Below are 21187 nucleotides of genomic sequence, written 5' to 3' on the forward strand. Positions count from 1 at the left end.
GTCCAGGATCAGATACGTAAAACAAGGTAGAAGTCTGTAGTATCTCAGGAGTTGTAGTAAAGCTACAGTGAGCATGCTGGAGGGAAGTTTCCAAGAACTAGAGAAGATCACCAGCAAGGAGATCTCCTGAGTGTACAGCTTGTATTCAGATGCCTAAACACAATACCAACACAAAGCAGGAAGTGTTAGGGACACCTATATATATATATATATAGAAGTCCAATCAGGATTAATTCAGGGCAGGTTCTAATCATCTAATCAGTAGCAATAGATGATGAGCCTCACAAGTAGGTTCAACACAATAGTCCAGCAAACAACTATTCAACAAGCTGAATAGCTCAGTAAACAAGGAGACAGAACAGGACACAGGTTCAAATCCTGACAATAGCAGACAGGCGCTGTTTTTTTCAGCTAGCAGAAATGGTGTCGATTTTCAAAATATTACTGGTATCACAGCACTCCATGGAGTGTGGTTTGGGGCTCAGAAAGGAACTCACTCTCTCTCTCTCTCTCTATATATATATATATATATATATAAGATTAGACACTCAAATAGCAGTTTTTCTGATATTTAATGATTTAAGTGCAATTTAACTTTTTCCCTGCCAGCCACGTATCTAATACGCCCTCTCAGGGTGGCACGTCTGTAGCTGATCACGTATCTAATACGTCTTTAATACTAATCCCAATATCTCAGGACTAGCTGGGGCTATGAAGATGATTTTGGACTCATTTTAAAGATAAGAATATGATAAGCCTTACAGTTCTGGAGCTATTTGCTGTTGAAACGCTATTCGGCATTGAGATCCCATTGCAGATCTCAATTCCCAACAGCGTTTTTACCAGCATTTCGCTTAGAAAATGTAAGGGCTATAATGAAGATTTTGGAATCATCATAACCCCATCCAGTCCTGAGATGCAGGACTCTAAAGTGTCCCCCCCCCTCCTGTCTCAGGAAGCATTGTAAGAACTGCAGCCAAAATAGGAGGCGGGAGGAGGAGCCCTGCAGACTGCACAGAGATGAATCATCATCATCATCATCATCATCATCATCATCTGTGCCTAATCTGTATGTGACCCCAGGGGAAGGTAGCATGGACATCTGTCCATGGTGTCCCCTCTGCTATCAATCAGAGAGCATACTATATTTATGCGGATAACGTAATTCCCCTCTGAGCCTTACTAGAGGGGTATTCTTTTTTAATACCCTATAAACATAACCGGGATGTTTATTGGTGCTGTCACTCAGACATTTATCATTGTCTAGGTCACAGTGCCAAAAGAGTTGTACCAAACACATGCACAACACATACAAAGTTATGAATAAAGTTTATATTTCACCCAATCTCTGTCCTGTCCATACCTGAGCTTTCTAGAGTAAAATACATCTCTAGCGATATCAGTTACATGCTAAAATAATAGTAATAACGATTATCACTAGAGATGAACGTATACATTGCTACAATTTTTATAGGGGGATAGAAAATATATATTTTTTTTATTTAAAGTCCTATTTAATTTGCATGCACAAAATTGTTTGGTGATTTGGAGATGAGAAAACTCAAGAAGGAATGTTTGTTCTCAGCAGACAACTTTCATCTGCTGAGCATTTTGGTAAATGCTCAGTATTGGGCTGGATTTTTAAGAATGGCAGGTAGGTTGGTAGTGGCATCTGTCATTCCACCCCCCTCCAGTCCACACTTTGGGGATGTGGAGGGGGGTGGATTTTTTTTTTTTATGTCCTGGGTGAAGGCTGCTGCCGCTATACAGACCCAGACTATGGAGGAGATACTGAAGCATCTTGTACAGTCTAATGTGCAGCAACAACAAACCCAATCGTTTGCTGATGGAGCAAATTGCGCTCCTTAAAGAGACTGTTGTCATTAGCCCACAAAGACCTGTGAAGCACAGAGATGAGAAGTGGGCTGTGCAAAGAGCTTTGCAAAAGATGACCCCAGATGATGACGTGGAGGCCTTCCTGACTGTGTTTGAGAGAGTGGCCGAACAGGTGAAACTGCCAGCTGCTGACTGGGCAGACGTCATTGCACCCGATTTGACTGGTGATCCCCAGAAGGCCTATTATGACCTCTGCCAGCAAGATGTCCAGGACTACAATAAACTAAAGGCGGAAATTCTTGCTTGGCTGCGGGTAACCACTGCTGTCCGTGTCCGGCGGGAACATACCTGGAGTTACCATATGGACAAGCCTGCCAGATCCCAGATGTACGACCTGATTCACCTGGTGAAAAAGTGGCTGGAACAAGACACCTGTACCCCTGCAAAGATGGTGGAGAAGGTGGTCCTAGACCGGTTTACCAGAGCTCTTCCTCCTGCGTTGCAGCACTGGGTTGGACATGGAGACCCCAAAGATGCCAACCAGCTCGTCAGCCTTCTGGAGATGTACCTGGGGACTGAGGCAGAACTCCATGATGACCCTACAGTGTGACCATCCCCAGGAACACCCGGTGGAGGGCACCTCCTGGTAAGAATGTTCCGGTATTTGATAAAAAAGCTCTAGAGGTGTCTCCCAGGCAGTCCGCCAGCCCAAAATGGGACTCTCTGCTGGAGAAACCAAGGCTGGTACAGTGTTAGAGATGCCATGAGTGGGGACATATTGCTGCCCAGTGCCCATTCACCTCTGAGCCAATGGACTGTGACGCTGGTGGGCATCGATCATTATTTGCCAGACCTGTCTGTGCTGCAGCATCGGGACTAGAGACTGGGCCTCAGGTCTGCCAAGTTGAGGTGAATGGCCATTCTGTCAAGGCGTTGTTGGACTCTGGTAGCCAGGTCACTCTGGTGCATGCCAGCTTGATAGCGGGGGACTTTATCCTGGACAAACGTATGAGTGTTTGTTGCATCCATGGGGATGTCAAGGACTACCCCATGTCCAAGGTCAAAATAGAGACTATATTAGGAACTGTTTATTATGAAGTGGGTGTTGTAAAAAACCTTATGCATAATGTGATTTTGGGACATGATTTCCCTTTGTTCTGGGATTTGTGGCGAAAAGGTACAACCACACAGCCAAAGGTGGAAACCCTGCCTATGCCCAAAGTGCATGAGGAGTGTGACACCTTTCCGTTACAGGTCCTAGCTGGAGAGGAGGATGATACCTCCTCCCCAGCTCCTGAGCCTAAGATACCTGAATTAGAAGTCTCACAGGATAATTTTGGTACTGCACAATTGAGAGATCCCACTCTTGCTAATGCTCATGATAATGTGACACTTGTTAACAATGTGCCTCAGGAACCTGATGCTGACCACCAATTCCCACATTTTGCTATGAATAATGACCTCTTGTATCGGGTTGCAAAAAGTAAAGGGGAAATTGTGGAGCAACTTCTCGTACCAAAGCCATACCGCCGTGTGGTACTTGATATGACCCATAATCATGTGCTTGGGGGACATTGTCATGACCTGGTTGTTTGTGTATGGGGATTTGATCCGGGCTCCTATGTTCTGCTGGTGGTTGCTTTACCACTGGACCATCTTGTTTGGTATTGGTGCCAGTCCTCTAAGCAGACTTGAGGTTCTAGGAAACGAACCTCAGGTGTTTAATTTGCCATCATCCTATGGGAGGATTCTGGGGCCTTTTTAAGGAAGAGGGCTGGCTCCACATGTTGCCAGTTTTCGTGGTTTACAATTTAGGATTCCTGGCTTAGGAGGAGGATTGTTTTGGTGAAGGTTCCAGCAGATTAGGAAGTGGTGTGAAAGTTGCCTGTTGTGTGAATCTAGTTTGTTTCCTCACACTTCATCTCCACCCTGTCCTTCTGCTCTGTGTGCCTGGCACTTTCTTGTGGTTTGAGAGGTTTTGGGTTCCAGTGTTTTCCCCAGTCCTGTGTTTACCCTTTCCTCACCTCTCCACTGTCCCTCTCCTCAGTTTCTTGTTTTGTATTGTGTTGTGCTGCGTGTCCGTTGTCCAGCACCTCCCAGCCCGTTTGTCTGTCTGCAGCTGCACCTGGATTTCTGTAGGGGTCACCACTTTAGAAACCCCAGTCCCTAGCTCTCCTATAGCTCTTGCCCTATCTGTCTGCTAGGTCATCGTGCTAGAGAGCCAGGAGTTGTCGGGGCCAAGGCTAGCTTGGGGACAGCTGACCACCACCCGTAGGCAGGGCCTAGCTAGCCACCGTAGTGCCAGGGATAGTCTCCCTTCCCTGTTTCCTTAGCGGTGCAACCTGCAATCCGGAATCTGGGTCTGGACTCAGACATGAACGTAACAGACATCTAGTGGCAGAGAAAACACAGGGGAGGATTCTGCAAAGATTTTATTGGCCAGGCGTGTACAGGGAAGTGAAGGACTACCCCACATTTCCGTAGTCCCTTGGTTCCCTTGGTTCCCCTGCCCATGATTGAAGTGCCTTTTGAAAGGATTGGTATGGACTTGTTCGGTCCAATAGTCAAGTCAGCTAGAGGTCACCAATATATTCTGGTTGTCTTAGATTACCCTACTCGCTATCGTGAGGTGGTTCCCTTGCGTAATATGACATCAAAGAGTATTGCCCGTGAGTTATTCTATATGTTTTCAAGGACAGGCATACCTAAAGAGATACTGACTGACCAAGGCACACCGTTCATGTCAAAGGTGATGAAAGATCTGTGCAAGCTGTTTAAAATTACCCACATACGGACCTCTGTGTATCACCCCCCAGACAGATGGGTTAGTGGAGCGCTTTAATAAGACTCTCAAGCATATGCTTAAAAAGGTGGTAGAAAAAGATGGTCGTGACTGGGATTACCTGTTGCCATACCTGATGTTCTCTATTAGAGAGTTTCCACAAGCGTCTACCGGGTTTTCCCCTTTTGAATTAGTCTATGGTAGACACCCCAGGGGATTACTAGATATAGCCAAACAAACCTGGGAAACTGAGGCTTCCCCATACCGTAGTGTCATAGAGCATGTAGCTCAAATGCAGGACCACATTTCAACAGTCATGCCAATTGTAAAAGAACATTTGCAAAGAGAACAAGAGGCCCAAAGCAGAATTTACAATCGTTCTGCCAGAGTCCGAGAGTTTAACCCAGGGGACAGAGTCCTTATTTTGGTGCCTGCTGTGGAGAGCAAGTTCTTAGTGAAATGGCAAGACCCATATGAAATTGTGGAAAAAGTAGGGCCAGTCAACTATAAGGTTCACCAACCAGGGAAAAGGAAGCCTTTTCAAATCTACCATGTGAACTTGATTAAGCCCTGGAACCAGAGGGAATCATTGGTGGCCTCAAATACAGAGGTGAGTGATTCGTTGCCACCAATCCCTCCAGTCCGTGAGACCCTCTCAGTGCCCCAGCAACAGGAGGCAAAAGAGTTCCTGCAGAAAAATAGACACAAGTTCTCTGGCCTGCCAGGGCGTACACACGTGATAGAGCACCATGTAGAGACAGAACCTGGGAGGAAAGTAAACCTCAAACCCTACGAAATACCGGAGGCATGTAGGGAGATAGTGTCAGCTGAGGTTAAACACATGCTGGAGTTGGGAGTGATTGAGGAGTCCAAAAGTGAGTGGTCTAACCCAATTGTATTGATACCAAAGCCCAATGGTACTTGGAGGTTTTGCAATGATTTTAGAAAATTGAATGAGATTTCACAGTTTGACGCTTATCCCATGCCCAGGGTTGATGAGCTGATTGAGAAGTTAGGTAATGCCAGTAACATAACCACACTGGACCTTACAAAAGGTTACTGGCAATTACCTTTGTCTAAGAAAGCCAAGGAGAAAACTGCATTTGTTGTTCCAGAAGGTCTATTCCAGTACAGGGTTATGCCATTTGGACTGCATGGAGCTCCTGCTACCTTTCAGAGGTTGATGGACCAGATCTTGCGGCTCATGGACATCATGACTATGCAGCGGCTTACCTGGACGATGTGGTCATTCATAGCCCAGACTGGGGAAGTCATCTCTGTAAGGTGCAGGCAGTACTGGACTCCATAAGTGAAGGAGGCCTTACTATCAAACCTGAGAAATCTGCTTTAGGGCTGGAGGAAGCCAAGTACCTGGGCTATGTCATTGGCAAAGGGGTAATAAAGCCCCAAATCAATAAGGTGGAGGCAATACAAAACTGGCCAAGACCACTGACCAAGAAGCAAGTCAGGGCATTTCTTGGCATTGCTGGCTACCTGTCAGTTCCTCTCACTGACCAGACGAAAGGTGGGAAGTCAGTGATGATCCACTGGACACCAGAGGCAGAGGAGGCTTTCCAGAGGTTAAAGCAAGCTCTATGCCATCAGCCAGTACTGATAGCCTCTGACTTTAGGAAGGAGTTCCTAGTGCAGACAGATGCCTCAATTGCAGGTCTAGCAGCAGTGCTGTTAGCAGGTGGTAAATGGTGAGGAGCATCCAGTAATGTACCTGAGAAGGAAGCTGTCCCCCGCTGAGAAAAATTACGCCATTGTAGAGAGGGAATGTTTGGCCATTAAGTGGTTGCTGGATGCTCTGAGGTATTACCTCCTGAGGAGAAAGTTTAAATTGATCACTGACCATGCTCCCCTTACATGGATGAAAATGAATAGGGACAGAAATGCTAGGGTTACCATATGGTTCCTATCCTTGCAAAATTTTTCTTTCAGTGTGGAGCATAGACCTGGGAAATTATTGGGAAATGCTGATGCCCTGTCATGGGTCCATTGTATGATGGCCACAAATGCCCAGCCCTCCAGTCTGGAGAAGAGGGGGGGATATGTAAGCCGATGGCTGGTCAGGTAATGGAGGGGGTGTACATGTCACCCAGACTACTCAGGTGGGTGAGATGAGAAAACACCAGGAATGTTTGTTCTTAGCAGACAACTTTCGTCTGCTGAGCATTTTGGTAAATGCTCAGTATTGGGCTGGATTTTTAGGAATGACAGGTAGGTTGGTAGTGGGACCTGTCATTCCACCCCCTCCTGTCCACACTTTGGGGATGTTCCGGCAGCGACTCAGCTGCAGAGAGTCTCTTTGTCAAGGAGGCTTAAGAAGCCAGCTCCAGCAGCAACACTTTGGCAGAGCTTGGCTGGAGAGTGAAAGAGAGAGGTCATATTTTTGGTGTCCTGAATGACTCAACTGGCTTTTGATTTCTGTGATTCTAGGTGAGGTAACCTATTCTATGTTTAGTTACAGCCTAACCAGGCAGGTATTTATTTTTGTATTGTTTCCTCTTGTTGCTGCACTACCTTTTGGAGTGAAAATAAACTCTACCTTTGTTTTTGGGACTAAATAATCTGGACTTTTGTGTCTATGCCACCCCACCTAGCAACCCCAGACCCTGACACATTACCTATAGATTTTACTGCATTTTCATGTGACAGGTTCCCATGTCCAGAAAAAAGCGAGTGTATACGGCAGCATGGTAGGCAGCTGCCATGTGCAGCTGTAACCTGAAATCTATTAAAAGTTGAGAGTGAAAGTTGGCTATTGGTGTTTTTATTGTCATGGACTAAATGTTCCTCATTCCTGGAACCAGACAGTCGTTATTAGCTAATGACTTCCTATCGTGTTTCACAAGAGTTCCTTATGTTCCATATAATGACAACACATTACTATACAGTAACCTCACTTCTCAATATACACTCAACACTGTAATTGCAACATCAAGAAGGACAAGCTGTAAGGTTTTGCAAATCGAGGAAACAAGTGTCACTAAGATCTGCAAATAATCAAATTTTCAAGCAGCTAGCCTCAGTCTGTGGGATTTTGGATGGGCATGAAAACCAGATTAAAAGCAAAGTTTTACAGTCATATGAGATGTCTCAAACCTCGGATCAAGTGATATGAAGGGCCTCCAGTTCTTTGGCATGCCAGTTAATGCCTCTTGTTGCAAACTGAGAGGGACAGAATTTGTGAACTGAGACACCTTTGTTTATCACTGATCGCTAAGCGCCTGTTTCGTGTCCCAGTGTTTGGGAGAATAACGATAAACTGGAATGATAGTAAAGAAGTGTACAGATGGTTTGTCTGAATGGAAGAATGGCCCATGATGCTCCAGTCTGTGCACAAGTGAAATTGGACTTTACATCCCTACCCTAGGGAACCAAACAGTGTCAACAAAAACACAAGTAGGTGTTTGCCCAACAGTAGGGCTACTAGTAGAGATGAGTGAACTGGTTCGTGTCGAACCGGATTCGACCTGAATTTTCCAAGAAACTTCTGGGGTTTGTCTCCCGCAAACTGGAAGTAAAAATTATTATACTCTGGGGTCTCTTCAGACCCCAGAGTATAATAGGTGGAAGCCCAGTAGGTGTACAGTCATGGCCAAAAGTTTTGAGAATGATACAAATATTAATTTTTACAGTCTACTGCTTCAGTTTTTCTAATGGCAATTTGCATATACTCCAGAATGTTATAAAGAGTGATTAGCTTAACAGCAATTACTTGCAAAGTCAATATTTGCCTAGAAAATGAACTTTATCCCCCCAAACACATTTCAACATCATTGCAGCCCTGCCTTAAAAGGACCAGCTAACATCGTTTCAGTGATTGCTCCATTAACACAGGTGTGGGTGTTGATGAGGACAGGGCTGGAGATCAATCTGTCATGATTAAAGGGGCTCTATCACTGGGAAAAGTCATTTTTAGCTAAACACATGCTTGCATAGGCTTTAGAAAGGCTATTCCACACTTACCTTTTGTATGTAGATTGCTTCAGTGGTGTCTGAATAAGTCAGTTTTTATTCATATGCTAATGAGCCTCCAGCCAGTACAGGAAGTTCCCAGCAGCCTCCTCTCTCCCATTATCTTCTATGTGTGTGAAGCAAACAGGAAGCTGAGTCATCAGCAGCAGCAGGAGCCGTCTCCCATAGAAGACAATAGGAGAGGTGTGCACCTTCTATCGTGCACTAGTCTAATTAGCATATGAATATAAACGGACTTATTCAGAAACCAGTGAGGCAATCTACATACAAAAGGTAGGTGTGAAATAGACTTTCTAAGGGCTATGCAAAGGTGTGATTAGTTAAAAATGACTTTTCCTAGTGATAGAGCCCCTTTAAGTAAGAATGACACCACTGGACACTTTAAAAGGAGGCTGGTGCTTGGCATCATTGTTTCTCTTCTGTTAACCATGGTTATCTCTAAAGAAACACGTGCAGTCATCATTGCTCTGCACAAAAATGGCCTAACAGGGAAGAGTATCGCAGCTAGAAAGATTTCACCTCAGTCAACAATCTATCGCATCATCAAGAACTTCAAGGAGAGAGGTTCTATTGTTGGCAAAAAGGCTCCAGGGCGCCCAAGAAAGACCAGCAAGCGCCAGGACCGTCTCTTAAAAGTGTTTCAGCTGCGGGATCGGGCTACCAGCAGTGCAGAGCTTGCTGAGGAATGGCAGCAGGCAGGTGTGAGTGCATCTGCACGCACTGTGAGGCGGAGACTCTTGGAGCAAGGCCTGGTCTCAAGGAGGGCAGCAAGGAAGCCACTTCTCTCCAGAAAAAACATCAGGGACAGACTGATATTCTGCAAAAGGTACAGGGAGTGGACTGCTGAGGACTGGGGTAAAGTCATTTTCTCTGATGAATCCCCTATTCGATTGTTTGGGACATCTGGAAAACAGCTTATTCAGAGAAGATGAGGTGAACACTACCACCAGTCTTGTCTCATGCCAACTGTAAAGCATCCTGAAACCATTCATGTGTGGGGTTGCTTCTCAGCCAAGGGAATCGGCTGTCTCACAGTCTTGCCTAAAAACACAGCCATGAATAAAGAATGGTACCAGAATGTCCTCCAAGATCAACTTCTCCCAACCATCCAAGAGCAGTTTGGCGATCAACAATGCCTTTTCCAGCATGATGGAGCACCTTGCCTTAAAGCAAAGGTGATAACTAAATGGCTCAGGGAACAAAACATAGAGATTTTGGGTTCATGGCCTGGAAACTCCCCAGATCTTAATTCCATTGAGAACTTGTTGTCAATCATCAAGAGACGGTTGGACAAACAAAAACCTACAAATTCTGACAAAATGCAAGCATTGATTGTGCAAGAATGGACTGCTATCAGTCAGGATTTGGTCCAGAAGTTGATTGAGAGCATGCCAAGGAGAATTGCAGAGGTCCTGAAGAAGAAGAGTCAACACTGCAAATATTGACTTGCTGCATTAACTCATTCTAACTGTCAATATAAGCTTTTGTTACTCATAATATGATTGCAAATATATTTCTGTATGTGATAAAAACATCTGACAAACACAGATAAAAACCAGAGGGCAGCCGATCATGTGAAAATATAATATTTGTGTCATTCTCAAAACTTTTGGCCATGACTGTAGGTGTAAAAAATAAGAAAAATTTACAGACCCCAGACTATAATAATTTCACTTCTGGCGCTATCCAAGCAAGTTTGGACTTGTGGACTTGTTGGAACTAAGGACAAAGTGAATCTCTAGCTATGATCCAGACATCCAGCTACAGTTATTCCACTGACTTCAAGCCAGCGCTGTTAAAGGTTATCATGGTGCACTGAAATACAGCAATGGAAGCTAAAATGGCAGTCTATCCAGTTCAGTAATGAGTCTTGCCTTTGTCTTAGAGGAATAGATGGAAGGGTAATGCAGAAAACAAGTGATAGGACTCTCACCTTATAGAGTTGTGAGAGAGGTCACAATTATCGTAACGCACATATAACAAGGTTTACTGGTCTCTGGAGCTGCTGGAGCAGCAAGAACCTGTGGTCACCCAGGAGTATCAGGAAGCAATAGATGGATGGACCAAATCCCAAATCGGATTGTGGTTCAAGAGAAGAAACTGCGACTGTCCAGAGAGGTAATAATAGAAGTAACTTTATTACATCCATATGCTATGCGTTTTGGGGATAACTCCCCTTTTTCAAGTGTAATAAGGAATAACAAGATGACCACCAAAGAGAGGTATATAAAGGTAAAAACAATTGGTACCACCCAAAAATGAATGGGTCATAGTGATCACATGGTACTTCATATGTCAAATAAAAACATAAAACATAATCAAACATACAAACAAAAAAAGAAATATGTGCGAGCATAGATACATAAATAAATACATTGAGCAGTCAATGGTTAAAGCTTATCAAATATATTCACAAAACGGTGAAAGGTTAAAAGATTTCATAAATGCTGACATGCGCACTCCACCAATCAAGTATGTGGTCTCCTGTCTGTATGTACAGGGAGACTCGCGTGGGAAGCTGCGAGTTACCACTGATCACGACCTCATCGCTCAGATAAACTAATTTTAATACATGTCAGCATTTAGTACCTCTTTTTGGAGGTCATTTGTCAGGGTGCTATTCCTTATTACACTTGAACATGGGGTGTTATCCCCAAAACGTGTAGTGTGTGGATCTATTAAAGTTCCTTGGATTATTACCTCCTTGGACAAGTACAGTTCCTTCTCTTAAAGCACAATCCAATTTGGATTTGGTCCTTCCATCTATTGCTTCCTGACACCCCTGGGAGACCACAGGTTCTTGCTTCTTCAGCCGCTCCAGAGACCAGTAAACCTGGTTATTAGAGATGAGCGAACACTAAAATGTTCGAGGTTCAAAATTCGATTCGAACAGCCGCTCAATGTTCGTGTGTTCGAACGGGTTTCGAACCCCATTATAGTCTATGGGGAACAGATACTCGTTAAGGGGGAAACCCAAATCCGTGTCTGGAGGGTCACCAAGTCCACTATGACACCCCAGGAAATGATGCCAACACCTCTGGAATGACACTGGGACAGCAGGGGAAGCATGTCTGGGGGCATCTAACACACCAAAGACCCTCTATTACCCCAACATCACAGCCTAACAACTACACACTTTACACACTCAATACCACCTCTCTGACAGTAGGAAAACACCTTGAAACATGTGTATTTGGCACTTGCAGTGAGGAGAGCTTGTCACCAGCAGTGAATTTGGCCCTTGTAGTAAGTTGAGGTTGGCACCAACATTTGTTTTGAAAATCAGGGTGGATTGAGCCTCTAACCAGCAGAGTTTGGGCAAATTCATGGTGGAGGGAGCCTCTAAAAACCCCAGTTTGGACCAATTCATGGTGGAGGGAGCCTCTAACCAGCCCAGTTTGGGCAAATTCATGGTGGAGGGAGCCTCTAAAAAACCCAGTTTGGACCAATTCATGGTGGACGGAGCCTCTAACCAGCCCAGTTTGGGCAAATTCATGGTGGAGGGAGCCTCTAACCAGCCCAGTTTGGACCAATTAATGGTGGAGGGAGCCTCTAACCAGCCCAGTTTGGACCAATTAATGGTGGAGGGAGCCTCTAACCACCCCAGTTTGGACCAATTCATGGTGGAGGGAGCCTCTAAACAGCCCAGTTTGGGCAAATTCATGGTGGAGGGAGCCTCTAAAAAACCCAGTTTGGACCAATTCATGGTGGAGGGAGCCTCTAACCAGCCCAGTTTGGACCAATTAATGGTGGAGGGAGCCTCTAAACAGCCAAGTTTGGACCAATTCATGGTGGAGGGAGCCTCTAAAAACCCCAGTTTGGACCAATTCATGGTGGAGGGAGCCTCTAACCAGCCCAGTTTGGGCAAATTCATGGTGGAGGGAGCCTCTAAACAGCCCAGTTTGGGCAAATTCATGGTGGAGGGAGCCTCTAACCAGCCCAGTTTGGACCAATTAATGGTGGAGGGAGCCTCTAACCAGCCCAGTTTGGACCAATTAATGGTGGAGGGAGCCTCTAACCAGCCCAGTTTGGACCAATTAATGGTGGAGGGAGCCTCTAACCACCCCAGTTTGGACCAATTCATGGTGGAGGGAGCCTCTAACCAGCCCAGTTTGGACCAATTCATGGTGGAGGGAGCCTCTAAAAAACCCAGTTTGGACCAATTCATGGTGGAGGGAGCCTCTAAACAGCCCAGTTTGGGCAAATTCATGGTGGAGGGAGCCTCTAAAAAACCCAGTTTGGACCAATTCATGGTGGAGGGAGCCTCTAACCAGCCCAGTTTGGACCAATTAATGGTGGAGGGAGCCTCTAAACAGCCAAGTTTGGACCAATTCATGGTGGAGGGAGCCTCTAAAAACCCCAGTTTGGACTAATTCATGGTGGAGGGAGCCTCTAACCAGCCCAGTTTGGACCAATTAATGGTGGAGGGAGCCTCTAACCAGCCCAGTTTGGACCAATTAATGGTGGAGGGAGCCTCTAACCACCCCAGTTTGGACCAATTCATGGTGGAGGGAGCCTCTAAACAGCCAAGTTTGGACCAATTCATGGTGAAGGGAGCCTCTAAAAACCCGTTTGGACCAATTCATGGTGGAGGGAGCCTCTAACCAGCCCAGTTTGGGCAAATTCATGGTGGAAGGAGCCTCTAAACAGCCCAGTTTGGGCAAATTCATGGTGGAGGGAGCCTCTAACCAGCCCAGTTTGGACCAATTAATGGTGGAGGGAGCCTCTAACCAGCCCAGTTTGGACCAATTAATGGTGGAGGGAGCCTCTAACCACCCCAGTTTGGACCAATTCATGGTGGAGGGAGCCTCTAAACAGCCAAGTTTGGACCAATTCATGGTGGAGGGAGCCTCTAAAAACCCCAGTTTGGACCAATTCATGGTGGAGGGAGCCTCTAACCAGCCCAGTTTGGACCAATTAATGGTGGAGGGAGCCTCTAAACAGCCAAGTTTTGGGAAATTCATGGTGGAGGGAGCCTCTAACCAGCCCAGTTTGGACCAATTCATGGTGGAGGGAGCCTCTAAACAGCCCAGTTTGGGCAAATTCATGGTGGAGGGAGCCTCTAAAAAACCCAGTTTGGACCAATTCATGGTGGAGGGAGCCTCTAACCAGCCCAGTTTGGACCAATTAATGGTGGAGGAAGCCTCTAACCAGCCCAGTTTGGACCAATTAATGGTGGAGGGAGCCTCTAACCACCCCAGTTTGGACCAATTCATGGTGGAGGGAGCCTCTAAACAGCCAAGTTTGGACCAATTCATGGTGGAGGGAGCCTCTAAAAACCCCAGTTTGGACCAATTCATGGTGGAGGGAGCCTCTAACCAGCCCAGTTTGGGCAAATTCATGGTGGAGGGAGCCTCTAAACAGCCCAGTTTGGGCAAATTCATGGTGGAGGGAGCCTCTAAAAAACCCAGTTTGGACCAATTCATGGTGGAGGGAGCCTCTAAACAGCCAAGTTTGGACCAATTCATGGTGAAGGGAGCCTCTAAAAACCCGTTTGGACCAATTCATGGTGGAGGGAGCCTCTAACCAGCCCAGTTTGGGCAAATTCATGGTGGAGGGAGCCTCTAAACAGCCCAGTTTGGGCAAATTCATGGTGGAGGGAGCCTCTAACCAGCCCAGTTTGGACCAATTAATGGTGGAGGGAGCCTCTAACCAGCCCAGTTTGGACCAATTAATGGTGGAGGGAGCCTCTAACCACCCCAGTTTGGACCAATTCATGGTGGAGGGAGCCTCTAAACAGCCAAGTTTGGACCAATTCATGGTGGAGGGAGCCTCTAAAAACCCCAGTTTGGACCAATTCATGGTGGAGGGAGCCTCTAACCAGCCCAGTTTGGACCAATTAATGGTGGAGGGAGCCTCTAAACAGCCAAGTTTTGGGAAATTCATGGTGGAGGGAGCCTCTAACCAGCCCAGTTTGGACCAATTCATGGTGGAGGGAGCCTCTAAACAGCCCAGTTTGGGCAAATTCATGGTGGAGGGAGCCTCTAAAAAACCCAGTTTGGACCAATTCATGGTGGAGGGAGCCTCTAACCAGCCCAGTTTGGACCAATTAATGGTGGAGGGAGCCTCTAACCAGCCCAGTTTGGACCAATTAATGGTGGAGGGAGCCTCTAACCACCCCAGTTTGGACCAATTCATGGTGGAGGGAGCCTCTAAACAGCCAAGTTTGGACCAATTCATGGTGGAGGGAGCCTCTAAAAACCCCAGTTTGGACCAATTCATGGTGGAGGGAGCCTCTAACCAGCCCAGTTTGGGCAAATTCATGGTGGAGGGAGCCTCTAAACAGCCCAGTTTGGGCAAATTCATGGTGGAGGGAGCCTCTAAAAAACCCAGTTTGGACCAATTCATGGTGGAGGGAGCCTCTAACCAGCCCAGTTTGGACCAATTAATGGTGGAGGGAGCCTCTAAACAGCCAAGTTTGGACCAATTCATGGTGGAGGGAGCCTCTAAAAACCCCAGTTTGGACCAATTCATGGTGGAGGGAGCCTCTAACCAGCCCAGTTTGGGCAAATTCATGGTGGAGGGAGCCTCTAAACAGCCCAGTTTGGGCAAATTCATGGTGGAGGGAGCCTCTAACCAGCCCAGTTTGGACCAATTAATGGTGGAGGGAGCCTCTAACCAGCCCAGTTTGGACCAATTAATGGTGGAGGGAGCCTCTAACCAGCCCAGTTTGGACCAATTAATGGTGGAGGGAGCCTCTAACCAGCCCAGTTTGGACCAATTAATGGTGGAGGGAGCCTCTAACCAGCCCAGTTTGGACCAATTAATGGTGGAGGGAGCCTCTAACCACCCCAGTTTGGACCAATTCATGGTGGAGGGAGCCTCTAAACAGCCAAGTTTGGACCAATTCATGGTGGAGGGAGCCTCTAAAAACCCCAGTTTGGACCAATTCATGGTGGAGGGAGCCTCTAACCAGCCCAGTTTGGGCAAATTCATGGTGGAGGGAGCCTCTAAACAGCCCAGTTTGGGCAAATTCATGGTGGAGGGAGCCTCTAACCAGCCCAGTTTGGACCAATTAATGGTGGAGGGAGCCTCTAACCAGCCCAGTTTGGACCAATTAATGGTGGAGGGAGCCTCTAAACAGCCAAGTTTTGGGAAATTCATGGTGGAGGGAGCCTCTAACCAGCCCAGTTTGGACCAATTAATGGTGGAGGGAGCCTCTAACCAGCCCAGTTTGGACCAATTAATGGTGGAGGGAGCCTCTAACCACCCCAGTTTGGACCAATTCATGGTGGAGGGAGCCTCTAAAAACCCCAGTTTGGACCAATTCATGGTGGAGGGAGCCTCTAACCAGCCCAGTTTGGGCAAATTCATGGTGGAGGGAGCCTCTAAACAGCCCAGTTTGGGCAAATTCATGGTGGAGGGAGCCTCTAACCAGCCCAGTTTGGACCAATTAATGGTGGAGGGAGCCTCTAACCAGCCCAGTTTGGACCAATTAATGGTGGAGGGAGCCTCTAACCAGCCCAGTTTGGACCAATTAATGGTGGAGGGAGCCTCTAACCACCCCAGTTTGGACCAATTCATGGTGGAGGGAGCCTCTAAACAGCCAAGTTTGGACCAATTCATGGTGAAGGGAGCCTCTAAAAACCCGTTTGGACCAATTCATGGTGGAGGGAGCCTCTAACCAGCCCAGTTTGGGCAAATTCATGGTGGAGGGAGCCTCTAAACAGCCCAGTTTGGGCAAATTCATGGTGGAGGGAGCCTCTAACCAGCCCAGTTTGGACCAATTCATGGTGGAGGGAGCCTCTAAAAAACCCAGTTTGGACCAATTCATGGTGGAGGGAGCCTCTAAACAGCCCAGTTTGGGCAAATTCATGGTGGAGGGAGCCTCTAAACAGCCCAGTTTGGGCAAATTCATGGTGGAGGGAGCCTCTAACCAGCCCAGTTTGGACCAATTAATGGTGGAGGGAGCCTCTAACCAGCCCAGTTTGGACCAATTCATGGTGGAGGGAGCCTCTAAACAGCCCAGTTTGGGCAAATTCATGGTGGAAGGAGCCTCTAACCAGCAGAGTTGTGGGAAAGCAGGGTGGAGGGAGCCTCTAACCAGCAGAGTTGGTGGAAATCAGGGTGGAGGGAGCCTCTAACCAGCAGAGTTGGGGGAAATCATGTTGGAGGGAGCCTAGTATTAGCAGAATTGTGCAACGCTTATGGTGGATGAGTATAAGGATGCGGAGGAATTGGAGAGGTTGAGTACAGACATGGAGTTTCATGTTGGGGTGCTTTACACAGGTGGGCACAAAAATGAAGGCTCTATCCAGTGGTGGTTCATTTTTATCAAAGTGAGCCGGTCGGCACTCTCAGCTGACAGACGGGTGCGCTTGTCAGTGATGATGCCACCGGCTGCACTGAACACCCTCTCAGATAGGACGCTGGCGGCAGGACAGGACAGCACCTCCAAGGCATATAGGGCAAGTTCAAGCCACAGGTCCAACTTCGACACCCAATACGTGTAGGGCGCAGAGGGGTCGGAGAGGACAGGGCTGTGGTCGGAAAGGTATTCCCGCAACATGCGCCTATACTTCTCACGCCTGGTGACACTAGGACCCTCCGTGGCGGCACTTTGGCGAGGGGGTGCCATCAAGGTGTCCCAGACCTTAGACAGTGTGCCCCTCGTTTGTGTGGACCGGTGAGAACTTGGTTGCCTACTGGAGGAACTGCCCTCCCTGCCGCCAACGTCACATGCTGGAAACATCTCCATCATATTCTGCACCAATTGCCTGTGGCAAGCATTGATGCGATTGGCCCTCCCCTCTACCGGAATAAAAGACGAGATGTTGTTTTTATACCGGGGGTCAAGGATAGCAAAGATCCAGTACTGGTTGTCCTCCATGATTTTGACAATACGCTTGTCGGTTGTAAAGCACCCCAACATGAACTCAGCCATGTCTGCCACAGTGTTAGTTGGCATGACTCCTCTGGCCCCACCGGAAAGTTCAATCTCCATTTCCTCCTCATCCTCCATGTCTACCCATCCGCGCTGCAACAATGGGACGATTCGAAGTTGCCCGGAAGCCTCCTGTATCACCATCACATCATCGGACAACTCTTCTTCCTCCTCCTCCTCCTCCATTAAACGCAGTGAAGCGGACAGATGTGTGGACCTACTCTCCAGCTGTGACGGATCGGATGCTATCCCTAACTCCTCTGTGTGATCTGAGTTATCCCTGATGTCAATCAGGGATTCTCTCAGAACACACAAGAGCGGGATTGTAAGGCTCACCATCGCATCCTCAGAGCTCACCCTCCTTGTGGACTCCTCAAAGACCCGTAGGATGTCACAAAGGTCTCTCATCCATGGCCACTCATGGATGTGAAACTGAGGCAGCTGACTTTGTGGCACCCTAGGGTTTTGTAGCTGGTATTCCATCAAAGGTCTCTGCTGCTCAACCACTCTATTCAACATCTGAAACGTTGAGTTCCAGCGTGTGGGGACGTCGCACAAAAGCCGGTGTTGTGGCACATGCAGGCGTTGCTGGAGAGATTTTAAGCTAGCAGCGGCTACTGTCGACTTGCGAAAGTGGGCGCACATGCGCCGCACTTTCACCAGTAGCTCTGGAACATTGGGGTAGCTCTTTAGGAAACGTTGCACCACTAGGTTGAAGACGTGGGCCAGGCATGGAACATGTTGGAGTCCGGCAAGCTCCAGAGCTGCTACCAGGTTCCGGCCGTTATCACAAACGACCATGCCTGGGCCCAGGTGCAGCGGCTCAAACCATATTGCCGTCTCATCGAGGAGGGCATCCCTCACCTCGGAGGCAGTGTGCTGTCTGTCCCCCAAGCTGATCAGCTTCAGCACAGCCTGCTGACGTCTACCAACGCCAGTGCTGCAACGTTTCCAACTCGTAGCTGGGGTCAATCTAACAGCGGAGGAGGAGGCGGTGGCGGAGGAGGAGGCGGTGGCGGAGGAGGAGGCGGTAGAGGAGGAGGGGGGTGTTCTTCTCGTGTCCCTGCCAGGAATGTTAGGCGGGGAGACGAGGTACACCGGGCCAGTTTGGGAAGCAGTCCCAGCCTCAACTACATTCACCCAGTGTGCCGTCAGTGAAATGTAGCGTCCCTGTCCGCATGCACTTGTCCACGCGTCGGTGGTCAAGTGGACCTTTGTGCAAAGCGCGGAACTAAGGGCCCGCCTGATGTTGAGTGACACGTGCTGGTGCAAGGCGGGGACGGCACACCGGGAGAAGTAGTGACGGCTAGGGACGGCATAGCGAGGTGCCGCAGTTGCCATCAGGTCCAGGAAGGCGGGAGTTTCAACAAGCCGGAACGCCAACATCTCCTGGGCCAGCAGTTTAGCGATGTTGGCGTTCAAGGCTTGCGCGTGTGGGTGGTTAGCAGTGTATTTCTGCCGCCGCTCCAATGTCTGAAAGATGGTGGGTTGTTGTAAAGAAACGCCTGATGGTGCCTTTGATGGTGCAGGAGAAGGAGATAAGACAGGACCAGGGGAGGATGAGGTAGAAGTCAACAAAGTGGCGGAGGCAGATGAAGTGGTGTCCTGGCTCGTCCTCTGGAGTGCATCGCCAGCACAGTCAGCAGTGGCAGTGGCAGAGGCAGAGGCAGTGGCAGAGGCAGTGGCAGTGGCGTGAACGGCAGGCGGCCTTTGTCCTGCCGTTGCTGCCTGCCACTGATTCCAGTGCTTGGATTCCAAATGACGGCGCATTGAAGTGGTGGACAGGTTGCTCTTCTCAGAGCCCCTAATCAATTTCGAGAGGCAAATTGTGCAGACAACACTATATCTGTCCTCGGCGCATTCCTTGAAAAAACTCCACACCTTCGAGAAACGTGCCCTCGAGGTGGGAGTTTTTCGGGGCTGGGTACGAACTGGAACATCTTGGGAGATTCCGGGTGTGGCCTGGCTTCGCCTAAGCTGCTGACCTCTGCCTCTGCCTCTAGCTACCCTTTTTGGTGCTGCACCTGCCTCAACATCCACACTACTTTCCCCGCTTGACATCCCCCCTGTCCAGGTCGGGTCAGTGTCCTCATCATCCACCACTTCCTCTTCCAACTCCTGTCTCATCTCCTCCTCCCGCACAATGCGCCGGTCAACTGGATGCCCTGACGGCAACTGCGTCACATCATCGTCGATGAGGGTGGGTTGCTGGTCATCCACCACCAAATCGAACGGAGATGGAGGAGACTCTAGTGTTTGAGCATCTGGACACAGATGCTCCTCTGTTAGGTTCGTGGAATCGTGACGTGGAGAGGCAGGTTGAGGGACAATGAAAGGAGCGGAGAACAGCTCTGGGGAGCAGGGACAGTTTGGGTTATTGTTCTGTAAAGCTTCGGAATTTTGGGAGGAAGGAAGACAAGACTGTTGGGTAATAGGAGGAGAGGAGGCAGAGTCTGACTGGCTGCTGGACAATGTGCTGTAAGCGTTCTCTGACAGCCATTGCAAGACCTGTTCCTGGTTCTCGGGCCTACTAAGGTTTGTACCCTGCAGTTTAGTTAATGTGGCAAGCAACCCTGGCACTGTGGAGTGGCGCAATGCTTGCTGCCCCACAGGAGTAGGCACGGGACGCCCTGTGGCTTCACTGCTACCTTGCTCCCCAGAACCATTCCCCCGACCTCGCCCACGGCCTCGTCCACGTCCCTTTCCGGGAGCCTTGCGCATTTTGAATTCCTAGTTAGAAATTGGCACTGTATACCAGTAGTAAAAATTGTGGGTGCACGTAACCCCAATATATTCTTTGAATTCCCAGTCAGACACTGGCACTATATGGCAGTAGCAAGAAATGAGGGTATTTGTATTCCCAATATACTCTTTGAATTCCCAGTCAGACAATGGCACTGTATACCAGTAGTAAAAATTGTGGGTGCACGTAACCCCAATATATTCTTTGAATTCCCAGTCAGAAACTGGCACTATATGGCAGTAGCAAGAAATGAGGGTATTTGTATTCCCAATATACTCTTTGAATTCCCAGTCAGACAATGGCACTGTATACCAGTAGTAAAAATTGTGGGTGCACGTAACCCCAATATATTCTTTGAATTACCAGTCAGAAACTGGCACTATATGGCAGTAGCAAGAAATGAAGGTATTTATAACCCCAATATATTCTTTGAATTCCCAGTCAGACAATGGCACTGTATACCAGTAGTAAAAATTGTGGGTGCACGTAACCCCAATATATTCTTTGAATTCCCAGTCAGAAACTGGCACTATATGGCAGTAGCAAGAAATGAGGGTATTTGTATTCCCAATATACTCTTTGAATTCCCAGTCAGACAATGGCACTGTATACCAGTAGTAAAAATTGTGGGTGCACGTAACCCCAATATATTCTTTGAATTACCAGTCAGAAACTGGCACTATATGGCAGTAGCAAGAAATGAGGGTATTTATAACCCCAATATATTCTTTGAATTCCCAGTCAGACAATGGCACTGTATACCAGTAGTAAAAATTGTGGGTGCACGTAACCCCAATATATTCTTTGAATTCCCAGTCAGAAACTGGCACTATATGGCAGTAGCAAGAAATGAGGGTATTTGTATTCCCAATATACTCTTTGAATTCCCAGTCAGACAATGGCACTGTATACCAGTAGTAAAAATTGTGGGTGCACGTAACCCCAATATATTCTTTGA

Source organism: Leptodactylus fuscus, chromosome 4 (genome assembly GCF_031893055.1).
Source record: "Leptodactylus fuscus isolate aLepFus1 chromosome 4, aLepFus1.hap2, whole genome shotgun sequence".
NCBI lineage: Eukaryota > Metazoa > Chordata > Amphibia > Anura > Leptodactylidae > Leptodactylus > Leptodactylus fuscus.